Consider the following 11,764-nt stretch of genomic DNA (forward strand, 5'->3'; position numbering starts at 1 on the left):
GTCAATGTGGTGAAACGAAACAATGAAATTCGTCATTACCGAAATTGGTAAAAAGAGAAAATGTAATAGATGTGTGCGATGGAATCCCCTTATCAGGTGATTCCATCACACCTTATCGAGTGTGTGTGGGTTGAGGCCTGGTTACCTTGTTTTGCGCCACACTTTTAAATTAAACCAAATTAGATTTTTTCCCGCGTTTCCATGTCGTATATTTCAGAAAATCAAGCTATTCATTACTTACGCTTACAAGATTGGTCGACGCGTTTGTACGCTAAGGACATACAGGTTAGTAGGATTTTTTTGGCCAACGGGTATAGGCTCATTCATCCCAAAGTTGTAATAAGGGGGTTCTTAAAGTGACTAGCATTTAGAAGACTGGCCACTCTACCTTCAGCAGCTAGTATTTAAAACCACACTTAGCTAGCTCACGCGAAGCCTAACAGAAGGTTAAACGAATCGCTGTAAGACGTAGTGCTTGAAACGTCCCTGTTGTTGTCGAGTGACGACGATGTTGGGACTAACCTGACCGTTTCTCCAGCTGGTTTAGGCTGTATTCACTGTTATGAACCCACTGCTGTAATGTCTGGAACTCTGAGTCGGCAGCATTTGCAAAGAAACTAAAAACCGCTGAATGGCCTGGCGCGCTGTACACGCCATTGAGGCGTAATCAGGAGGTTTATTCCCATCCTGCATGATATTAAATAGCGCAAAAACCCAGACCTAATTATTTGAATGTCCAGTGCAGAACATTGCAAAATACGTCTCCTCAAAAAAAAAAAAAAAAACATTCGTACAGTTTTAAATAACGGTGCGACTGGGTATTTTGTACTTAGCGTGGTATCACCAAGGGCACAAAAGCTACGTGAGCATAAAAAAGTATCATCTTTATTGCCACTTGGGAAATTCTCAGCTCGTCATATTGCAACATGCGAAAATTGCAGAGGGAGTGCTCACAGCGTTCTACCATTTGATAGTGTTTATGAGTATCATCATTGCGTCAACCGCAACATTTCCACGAAAAGACAGTAGAGTTTTGTTATAGCTAAGCCGTTTCCGAAGCCCTATGCTAAGCCACTTGGTAATGCTACTCTTTTTGCACCGACCTTGGCTGCACGGCGAGCCTCGTGGTTTATTTTGTAGTATTTCTGAAAAGACAAAGCTGAGTTCCACACTCAACCTTCCAGCGAGCGTCCCACTTCGAAAATTTACTGGCACCGCAGACATTGTCGTCCCATTTCCGCTAGTTTGTAACATGATTGCCACGCCAGGCGCGGCGCGCGCTGCGACGTGATTAATTACCCAGACATTGTCGTCCCAATTTCCACTCGTTTGTAACATAACTGCCACGCCAACTGCGGCGCGCTATGACGTGATTGGTGCTTTTGTCTTATCTCTGCCCTACCACTCACGCTGCACGGGCATTAACCCAGCGGCTCGCAAAACTGTCTCGATCGTGCTTCGTCTGCAGGTGTCACTTCGGACAACAGAGACTCATTACATTACGGCGGAGAGTTGCGTATGAACAAGGGTCAAACGTTTTCTGTGAGTGGTTACGCCCAGAAAGCGTCGTTTAGGGCAAACTGGTTTATTTGAAGCGGACATTGAAGTAGAGGGTTCGGCAGAGGTTCGTCTGCTTAAGAGAATACATTATAGTTAAGTCAGGTTAAGAGGATATAGTCTGGTTAAGAGGATACATTATGCCCATTATAGCCGGTTTATTGCGCGACGCCCAGGGCGCGACCATACAGTTTCGTACTATAATATACACTGGAGGGGAATCCGTCGCTGCAGTCACGGGCCGCCGTAGGCGGCGCCATTTTCCCTAGCGCCGTTCGTCGCCTAATTAATTGCTACAGAATAGGTGCTATGTTTATTAAGCTTTTACAAGAAGAGAGGCTAGAGAGAGAGAGAGAGAGATAGTAGTCTTTTTGTTTGCGTGATAATTGCCTTAGCTAGCCACATGGCTTCTTTTTTTGTCTCGAAGCCAAAAGCAAAAAAAGGGGTAACATTTTTCTTGTTCATCACGCATTAAGCTTCTACATAATCACAGACGAATTAATCGTTTTGGAGGTTTATTTTATAGCAACAAACCAAGTTTGATGAACCTGCTACAGTTTCGCAGCTTCTTTTTTGCAGCCAGAGCCACCTTTTCAGCCTGTTTATGAGCCCTTCCAAGAACAACTGGAACGTTCCTGCCGTGTACCTGACAGAACGCTCCCCGAAACGTGGCTCCCCTAAACAGTGGCGCCAGAGTTCCCTCTAGTATATATTAGTATGAAACTCTATGGGCGAGGCCTTCTTGACAGGCGTGAGGTCATTCGTTTAGAACGCGTTTCTGGCATTTTAGAACGCGTTTCTCGCTGCGGCCTTCGCTGATGCCTGTGCGTAGTGCCGAGGGACGGCGTGTGTCGGTGGGCGAATTTGGCAAATTGAATTGTAGATCACTTTAGGCGCTCGCCTTGTCGTCCTAGCTCGCTCGCTGGAACCAAGCATATTGCCACGGCGTTGCCGTGTAGAAATGCTGTGCGTCCTGTCCTTTCGCGCTGTTTCTCACATTTTTAACATTCACCAACCAGCCCGCTTGCTCACCGACTAAGTTACTGTGTGGGCTGTCAAGGTCCCTTCGCCGCGGCGTAACCCAGAGGCTTAGAAATCCAAGGGGTCTATAGAGTCATAAGCGCACAAAACTCGGCGCTTAGCAAAGGCTTAGCTCGGCTATGCCAGGATATACGTAGCGTGAGCTAAGGTTCAGCTGGTTATTCTTAGCTTTCTTGTTTGTGTAGGATTAGCTGAATATCGTGCTTACTGCTGCTTATAATCCAATCCAAATGAAATCCACACCAATCAAAATCCAATCCAAATCCAATCCAAATCCAATCCAAAACCAATATCAATCCTATCCAAAACCTATCCAATCCAAGCTAAGCCAATTCATTCCAATCAAATGCAACCCAGTGCAATCGCCGTGCTTGCGCAAAATGTGGCAGTGCAACGCTGGCACGTGCGGGGCGAAAAGCACGAAAAGAATAGAACTCCCGCTGGCGCAGTTTCTGGCAGGGGGCACTCGAGCACTGAGAAGGAAGGAACTTTGAAAAGCGGATAACGGCGGTACAGCCCGTTATGGTGAATCACTGATCTGAACTTCCGACAGCTTTGACATTGAGTGGAACGGCTTTAATTTTTTCCAATGTTGGTATGAATGGGGGCTTGTTGTTCAACTGTAGAGGGTGTGCCAACGTTCAGGGATTACTTAGTCACAAAAACTCGCAGTTAAAGCTTGTTTGGGCGCGGTTTTTATTGGCGTTCGTCGCCTAGTTTTCTGTTCGCGCGTTTCATCCGATTAAAGTTGTCCTATGGTTTTCGTACATTTTTCTATTTCGATCTACTCTCTTACAGTAACAAAATAAAAGGCTAACGGTTGTAACATCATGCAATAAACACAATTCTACTTATATAATTAACGTTCTAAAGCTTGTTTTGAAAGCTTTTCTGTCCGGCCTACGCTAACATGGTTCGCTGTGTACGCACTATATTATGAATATGAAGGACTGTAAAACAAAATATTCATGCATGGCTGTTGAAGATCTATATTACTCCCTCAGCGCTTCTTCATGTTTCGACGTGCGATGAAAAAGCTGCACTACTCAGCCTTACAATCGTCAGCTGACTTACAGCTGGCGCGGTCTGCGTTGTATTCCTGTTCCGCATTATCAACTGTTGCCTGCCTGGTATGTGATAACATGCGCATATGAAAACACACACGTTCAAACTACCATATGGCGCATACAGTGGACCGATGAATGTCATAGGCGTGGCTATGAAAGCTGGGCGCTCTCGCGCACAAATCGCGAAATAATACACAGCGCGTACAGTGAGGTTTGTAAACGGTTAGATTGGGTGATCCAGTTTTGGTAAGACATACAAATATTTCACGAGCTGGCACATAAGGCTGCGGATGTGAGCAATTTTTGTATTTTTATATTATAAATGGTTTGGTAAAATATGCGACATGATACATTTTGGATATGTCCTTAGATTTTATGTTTACTTATGCATTCGTGCGTTAATTTTTCCTCACTCTGGCTACGGCAACTTTTATTTATCTGTGATTTATTCAGTTGACTGCAAAAACCATGTATGCCACCGAAAGGAACACTACATACATGTAATTACAGAGAGTTGAAGTGACGAACTCCAATTTTGTGCAGCCTCAATTGTGGCTCTGCTTCGGACTATACTGAAAATGTACCGTTAGATGAATCTGCTTCAATGACTTACGCAGCGAAATGTATCGATAAAGATTTCAGATAATGTCGTGCCCTGGAGGATGTCCTTCGCAAGATACGTGATGCTCACTGAGGGCGCAGACTGAGCATACGTTCCGAGCCACAGTTGTAATCGATCACGTTTTCTTCGGTGCTTTTTCCCACTTCTTCTCATATACCTGTCGTAATAAGCGCGATACATGGGGCCTATGGGGCCCAAATTGTTGGAGTGAATGAGTGAATGACGATTGGTGGTGCAGTGCCTCAGACTTCCCCTGCTTCAGTACATCGAAGCTCTTCCAGGAATGTTCTGTTCATTTCGCGACGACCAACATGAGCTCCGACTGCATCCGCGATATTAAATTATTACTTGTCTTTGTGCCTAGCCAATTTTGCTGACGACGCACTTCTAGCGGATGACCGAAGTATACTTCGAAACCGAAACTTGAAAAGCCTAGTTGTAGGGCGCAGGTGGGCGCCATCTGTCTAAGGCGTGCCTAACGGCTCGCTGTAGATGGTCAATACATTGTCAGACACACTTCCCACCCCTCTCCATGACATTTCAAGCTACCGTAAACTACTGAAGCGTTACACTGTAGACCAATGGCGCTGCTTGACGTGTTTGATGCTGTTAATGCGATGTCAGGTGCATAATATTATAAAGAGCAGGGCAAACAGATATATGCCGGTAAGAAGCGCTGTGCGGTAGTGTGTTTCAGGGACTGATTTGTTGAGAATTATTGTCGATTTTGTCAGAGAACCGTCATCTGCCCGGAGACAGGGGTTCCATTCCAGGCCGCGACGGCAGCTTTTGTGATGGAGGCCAAAAGCAAAAAATTACGCCCATCTTCCCGCGAGGGAACCCTGGTGTCATGCGACGCATCGGGGGGTTCAATTGGTGTTTCCGTTGGGTTGATTCTCTAAATCGGGTGACACGTGTTCTGACGCGAAGTCGAACGAGAGCGAGCGCTGACTGAACCGCCGCAGCGCGCTACGCGCTTTATATTCACAGCGCCTCAAGGAGAGGAGACAGCGGCGGAGAGTCGCGCATGCGCGCACTTGAGCGACTGGAGCGGAGCGAAGCGAGCCAAGCGCGCGAACGCAGCTGTTGTTTATGATAATGAGACGGAGTGAGGGGGTTGCGTACGGCTGTCGGTGAGAAGAGCGGTGGAGAGTCGTGCATGCGCGGGTGGCGTACGGACGCCTCCGACGGCGACGCCGACGCAGGAGGGACATGCCTCAGAGCAAGAGATGCGTCGCATCTCAAAGGACAGCGTGTTCGAGGCTTAGGCGAACGTTAACGATACACAGGGGTCAAAATTAATCCGGAGCTCTCCATGAGGGCGCGTCTTATCGCCTGTGTAGCGTCCGCGCGTTAAACTCTATCATCAATCAATCAATCAATCAATCAATCAATCAATCAATCAATCAATCAATCAATCAATCAATCAATCAATCAATCAATCAATCAATCAATAACGGTCATCTGCGAAACGTTTTTCCGTTATGTTTGCTCAGTTTGTCTCAACGGCTCAAATCAGAGGATGGGTCATCTAAGGCATCCTTGTGGAAAGTAGGGCATTGCAATGGCCCGGAAATATAGATCATCAATGCTCAAAAGAGCCATAAAGTAGTCCGGTCACAAAACTGAAATTTCCGTCGCCACGAGTCACGAAAAGCCGCAAGTTCGGCGAGAATTCGCCAGACCTGGCATTCCTGCCCAAACGTCCCGCAATCTTGCACAACCAGCCTCCATGTGACTAGGATTCCGTGCGTTTCTCTGGTTCCTTGACAAAAATTCATGCACCCCGGTGTCTGACGACGACTATGGTTGATGAAGTCAAGGGTTTGACGGACAACCGTCAGGTCGGGAGGGTACATTTGAGAGAGAAAGAGGGCACCGACCAAGTAACGAAAAAGAAAAACTTAAAAGACGTTTCGGCTCCCAGTCTATCTCGTGGCCCGACAGCTCTGCATGTTCGGCGAGGGCATTCGACGCCACTTTTTTCGTCTTCACATCATAGCAGTGCTATTTTAGGCGCTTTTGAAAGCAGCCCGTCTCGCCTACGTACACAGCGTTGCAGTTTGCATAAGGGACCTCATATATCACGCCGGGATGTCTTTCTTTAGGAAGCTTATCCTTTACATGGGTCAGTGTGTGTCGCAGCCTCTTCGATGGCACGTGTGCCACATGCACATCATAGCTGCGCAGAACACGAGCCAATGCTTCGCTTGTGCCAGGGACATAAGGAATGGCAGCCCACTTCTTTTTACTGGCACTCGGCGTTGCCTGCAGAGCCATCCTTTTTTCCACGGAGGAAACAAAGGCGTCAGGGTAGCCGCAGCACGACAGGTCCTGACGAACTCTCTTAATGTCGTTCGCCGCGTCTTCTGGCCTTGTGCAAACAGTATGGCTGCGTCGGATCAGAGAAGACACCACAGAGCGCTTGTGTGAAGTGGGTTGAATGGATCTGAAGTGGAGAGAACGACCGGTGTGGCTGCTCTTCCGGTACACGTCAAAATCGAGGTCGGGTCCAGCGCGTTTGACGAGCACGTCAAAAACGGCAGTTGTCCATTGATCTCCTCTTCAACAGTGAACTGTATGGCCGCATTCATGCAGTTGATGTGCGTTGTAAACTGGGGTAGCACGTCTCTACGAAATATGCAAAAACAGTCATCTACTTAACGAAGGAAAATTTTAGGTGCCGGAACAAAGGAGGCCAGTGCACAGCGTTCTAGTGACTCCATTGTCAGGTTCGCAGCCGTCACAGACACCGACGTACCCATCGCTGTACCGCGAACTTGTCGGTGGTTTTAAAGCCTACTTAAGGCCGTTTTTCTCTGCAATAAAATTCATTGTGAACAAGGCTCCCGGGCGGGAGCCTAAACGTCTTTTAAGTTTTTCTTTTTCGTTACTTGGTCGGTGCCCTCTTTCTCTCTCAAACGACTATGGTTGAATGCGAAGCTTTCTCGTGAGGGATTCCTCGGTTGTCGTCGGACTTTGACTCGGAGACGCTTTCTTGGATTCGTGAAGCTTTAACTTTGACACGAAAGGTGTTTGAACTTTTAATCACAGCTGCTTTGACTCTGACCCTTCTGGATGTGATTCCGCACAAAGAAAGCGTCGCGTTCCGGGTTATACGGAGAGGTGCAGGATCTTTTTTTTCAGGCATTTGAAGTGCCTTTGTGGAAACCCAGTGTGGGAGGTTTCTTCCGTCAGTGCGTTTTGGGCGTGGCAATTTCGATTTTCACCTTAAATTTGGACTTGGAACCGTTGGCTTTAAAACAGAGAAAGCTTCGCGTTTGAGCCATCTTTTGCTCACCGACGGTCATCATCATCGGCAGATGTAGTTGGTTTTCCTCCGGTGTGCTTCGTTTCAAAAACACACACACTCGCCCTCCCTTTTCTTTTCGTGAGGTTAGAAACCCTAGACTGCCTCGATTTTTAGGGACCGTAGAGAGCTCAATGGTTCTGTGTCATGTTTCATACAGCGTATCATTTGTGCGGTAACCCTGCAGCTATAGCACACCGGATGATGGTTTTGCTCACGGAAGGTACTCGGAACTTCGGTTAGCGCAGAAAAGAGGCCCCGAATGCGTCGAGAAAAGATTCTTTTAACTCTCGCTGCTTGAATAACATGAAGAAGTGGTTCCGCTTAAGAATAAAAATAGGCTAGGGTTTCAATTTTTTTGGGTGCGTGCAAACATCTACCTAGGAAAACCAACCTTACCGCGAATGCTCGGAAAAACGTCGCAAATCTTCTGTGATGACAAACGTTCCCAAGAGCATGACAACTGGCCAGTTAACGACTATAAAAAAGTGTACAATACAGTTGGCCGTACACATTTATGTAGCTCTCACTGAACTTGCAAATGTGTTGGAATTCCCGATTGGTCTCAATATATTGGTTGCTACGGGAGAGAAACGGCACATGCTATGCGCCGTGTGCTATATCATGGTTCCTGCCCTAGCAACTTTTATTATCTAATCCTAAAGCCATCGTCCCTACCACTAACCAACAGCTGAAAAAACAACACCATGCGCATTCTCTAACCACGCATCATTATCATCATGAATATCATCCTACTAAAGTCCACTGCAGGACGAAGGTCTCTTCCACTGACCTCGAACCGCTCATCTCCGGCGCGGCGCAATCTGACAGTTTACCCCGAATTTTTTTTTCATCCCACCATCGGGTTTCCCCTTCGTTCCCTTTCTTCTAGACCCATCTCTTGGTATCCACTCTGTTACCCTAATTGTCCGCCGGTTGTCGGTTCTTCTCACTACATGGCTAGCCCAAGTCCATTTCTTTTTCTTTATTTTGGTCCGTTGAGCTGACCTAAAGTTGTTTTCTAGCTGTTTAGTAAGGTGTCAAATTTCAGCTCCGTATGTCATCACCGGCAGTGTTCCCTGGTTGTATATTTTTCTTTTCTGTGACTGAGATAGTTTACTATTGATTATTAGGGAGTGCCAGCCGAGTTCTACCCATCCCATACCTATTCTGCACTGGATTTCTCTCTCCTGGTTGGGGTCAGCAATAACAATCTGTCGGAGGTCGATATATACTTTTTCTTCGCCTTTTGTTTCGTAAGTTGAAGAGGAGCTTGATAGTATGGGCAATCCTAATTAGATTTATTCATAATTAAATTTAGCCCCACGACCGGGCTTTCTGATTGTAGTTCCGCAAGTACTGTTTGCCTGTGTTCTGCAGTCTTACTCAGCAAGACTATGCCGTCCGCAAACTTCAAATGGCTCAAGCATTCCCCGTATATCCCTAACCTTATGTTTCCCCAGTCAAGCTTCCTAAATACCCCATGCAGCCATCCTGTGAATAGCTTTGGCAAGATGGTTTCTCCCTTTATTCCTTTCTTTGGGATCAGAAATTTATCCCTTCGCCAGTGAATTTCTTATATATGTCGTCTAGAAGACTTATACAGTCTTCGTTTATTTTTTTTCTTTTAGTGCTTCCTGCACATCTGCTGTGAGTACGGAATAAAACAATTTTTTTTCATAATTTATAAATGCCATTGAAGGGGTTTAGCGTACTCTGCGGATTTTCTATCACTTGATTGGCGACGTGGAAGTGATCCATGGTTCTGTACCCTTTCCTAAACCCAGCCTGCTGTCTGTGTTGTTCTGAATCCCGGCGGTCAGCGATGCCTCGGGAAAACTGGGCGCCACCCACTCACACTTACGCAGAAAATTATATTTCTTTCACACGCACTCACTCGCACTCACGGCCACTACGCGCCCTCACCACTCGCACCTACCCGCGCTCACGCTCACCACTCACCATGACCACTCCATTCACTCGCGCTCACACTCACCACTCGGCTTCACCACTCACACTCAATCACGCTCCCACCTCACCATCACCACTCACACTCACTTGCGCTCCCGATCGTCACTAATCGTCACCTCTCGCACTCGATTGTGTTCAACAGACTCTCCATGTGTATTAAGAAAGGAACAGTATCAGTGAATTACGGTGTCAGAAATCGATCAAAATCATATTCTTAAATCAACACACCGCAAGAGCGTTAATTCCAGGGTCCCACATAGCTGGAGCTCAGTGACGACATATTTCCGAAGCTAGAAGCTATCCCGATGTGACAGGCTGCGAAAAGGGCTTGCAATTAAGTGCGCATGATGTCTCCTTAGGCACTTGTCTGATGCTAATCACTCCTAAACCGAACAGGCAAACAGAGTCACGCCTTTTATCCCTGAAGCGGCAGAGACCCCGAATGCAGTGCTGGAAGAGCTGAAAACTATCTACATCCCTCAAGGCGAGCAGGTCCAGCCTCCCGATTATGCCGGCTCCCCCAATCCTAAACTGGATTAGGGCATCACTTAGGAGGAGGTGCGGGAAACATTGCATGAACTGCGTACAACCTCCGCCCCGGGTCAAAAGAGGGTATCAATACAATTTTGCGAAATTGAGATGACGCCTCCATAGCCTACTTAGTTTGGTATTCAATTACCATTGGAAGAAAGCACGCTCTCTCAAGAGTTTCGCCATGCGAACATTACATTCATAAGAAAGCCAGGGAAGCCACTATTTCTGGAAAATTTAAGACCCATTTCGTTTACCTCATGTATTGGCAAAGTAATAGAGCGGATAATTTTAGCTAGGTTAAATAGCATTCTTCGGAAACACGCAAGCTCTGTCCCCCAAATATTTATGGATTTCGAGCTGGGCTTTCCAGAGATGATATCCACGTGAGGCTATATCATACACTTTTGGAAAACCCAGCCGTAGCGGATGCCGCAGCTGTCTTGCCCTGGACTTAACCAAAGCTTTCGACAGACTTATCCACGATGCCATCCTGAGAGGCCTTGAACGCAAAGGGCCATGTGCTCGAGTCTACAACTACGTGCGCGCCTTTTTCACAAAAAGGACGGCCACGTGCCCAGGGAAATATTACGATGCCCGATGTACAGCTTGCATCGTGCGGTACTCCTCAGGCATCCGTGATTTCCCCGCTGCTCTTTAATATACCAGCGGCTCATATACCAATCATCTTAGATCAGATACCAGAGTTGCATTACACCCTTTACGCGGACGATGTTATGCTCTTGGTCAAGCGATGTAGTGATGCTCAACTTGAAGCCACCCTACAGGCCGAAGCAACACCCGTAGGAGGTGGAGCTTTGGCCTGGCCTTAACTCTTCACCAGCCAAATCCCAACTATTATTCCTCCCACCCAAGAAATCTAGAGCACCACGAGCCCCCTCAATCGCGAAACAGCTGGGGGGTACACCCGTAAAACGGGTAATGCAAATAGACAAACTTGGACTGCCTCCGCAAGAGGACCAACGCAACACAGTGTACATCAGAAATTTATCTGCTTATGTAGCGCAAATATCCGGGCTCCTTAGCAGAATTGTAGCACGATGACATGGGCTTAAACAAAAAGATCCGCTTAAACTAATGCCAGCATTCTAATAGTAGAATTACTTATCGGTCCCATATCTTATCCTTACGGAAACGGAAACTCGACAATTTGACTGCCTAATTTGGAAGGCTTACAGAGGCGCTCTACAAATACCCCCAGGAGCTTTCACTGCCAGACTGGAGAGCACAGGCGTAGACAATACGGCTAGAGAGCTTCTCGAAGGAGATCGCACGGGGCAGCTTGGCCGCATGACCAGCAGCGCAGCCAGCAGAGCCCTCCTTGACAACTTACGAATTGGCTACCTAAGAGATCCCGAAACAAAAGTACTCATCCAAAACGTTACGACAGAAAACATCATTATTCCGCCCCTTCGTCGAAACATGCACCCCCCGTATCATTCCCAAAGAAGGGCGCAACGGGCCCGTGCATTAACAGCAAAAGGCCCCATTTATCGTGGCACGCTATAAGTTGAAGCATCACAGTATCGTCACGTAGACGCTTTTGCCCTGGCAGTCATACACTCACCCGGTTCTCCCCCACTCAAGGCCCTCACCATTCGAGCCCGCCACCCTCAAGTGGTGGAAAAGGCGGCAATAGCACTT

This window comes from Haemaphysalis longicornis, unplaced genomic scaffold (genome assembly GCF_048455015.1).
Source record: "Haemaphysalis longicornis isolate Haplotype H1 unplaced genomic scaffold, Haemaphysalis longicornis Haplotype H1 scaffold_2, whole genome shotgun sequence".
NCBI classification, from domain to species: Eukaryota; Metazoa; Arthropoda; class Arachnida; order Ixodida; family Ixodidae; genus Haemaphysalis; species Haemaphysalis longicornis.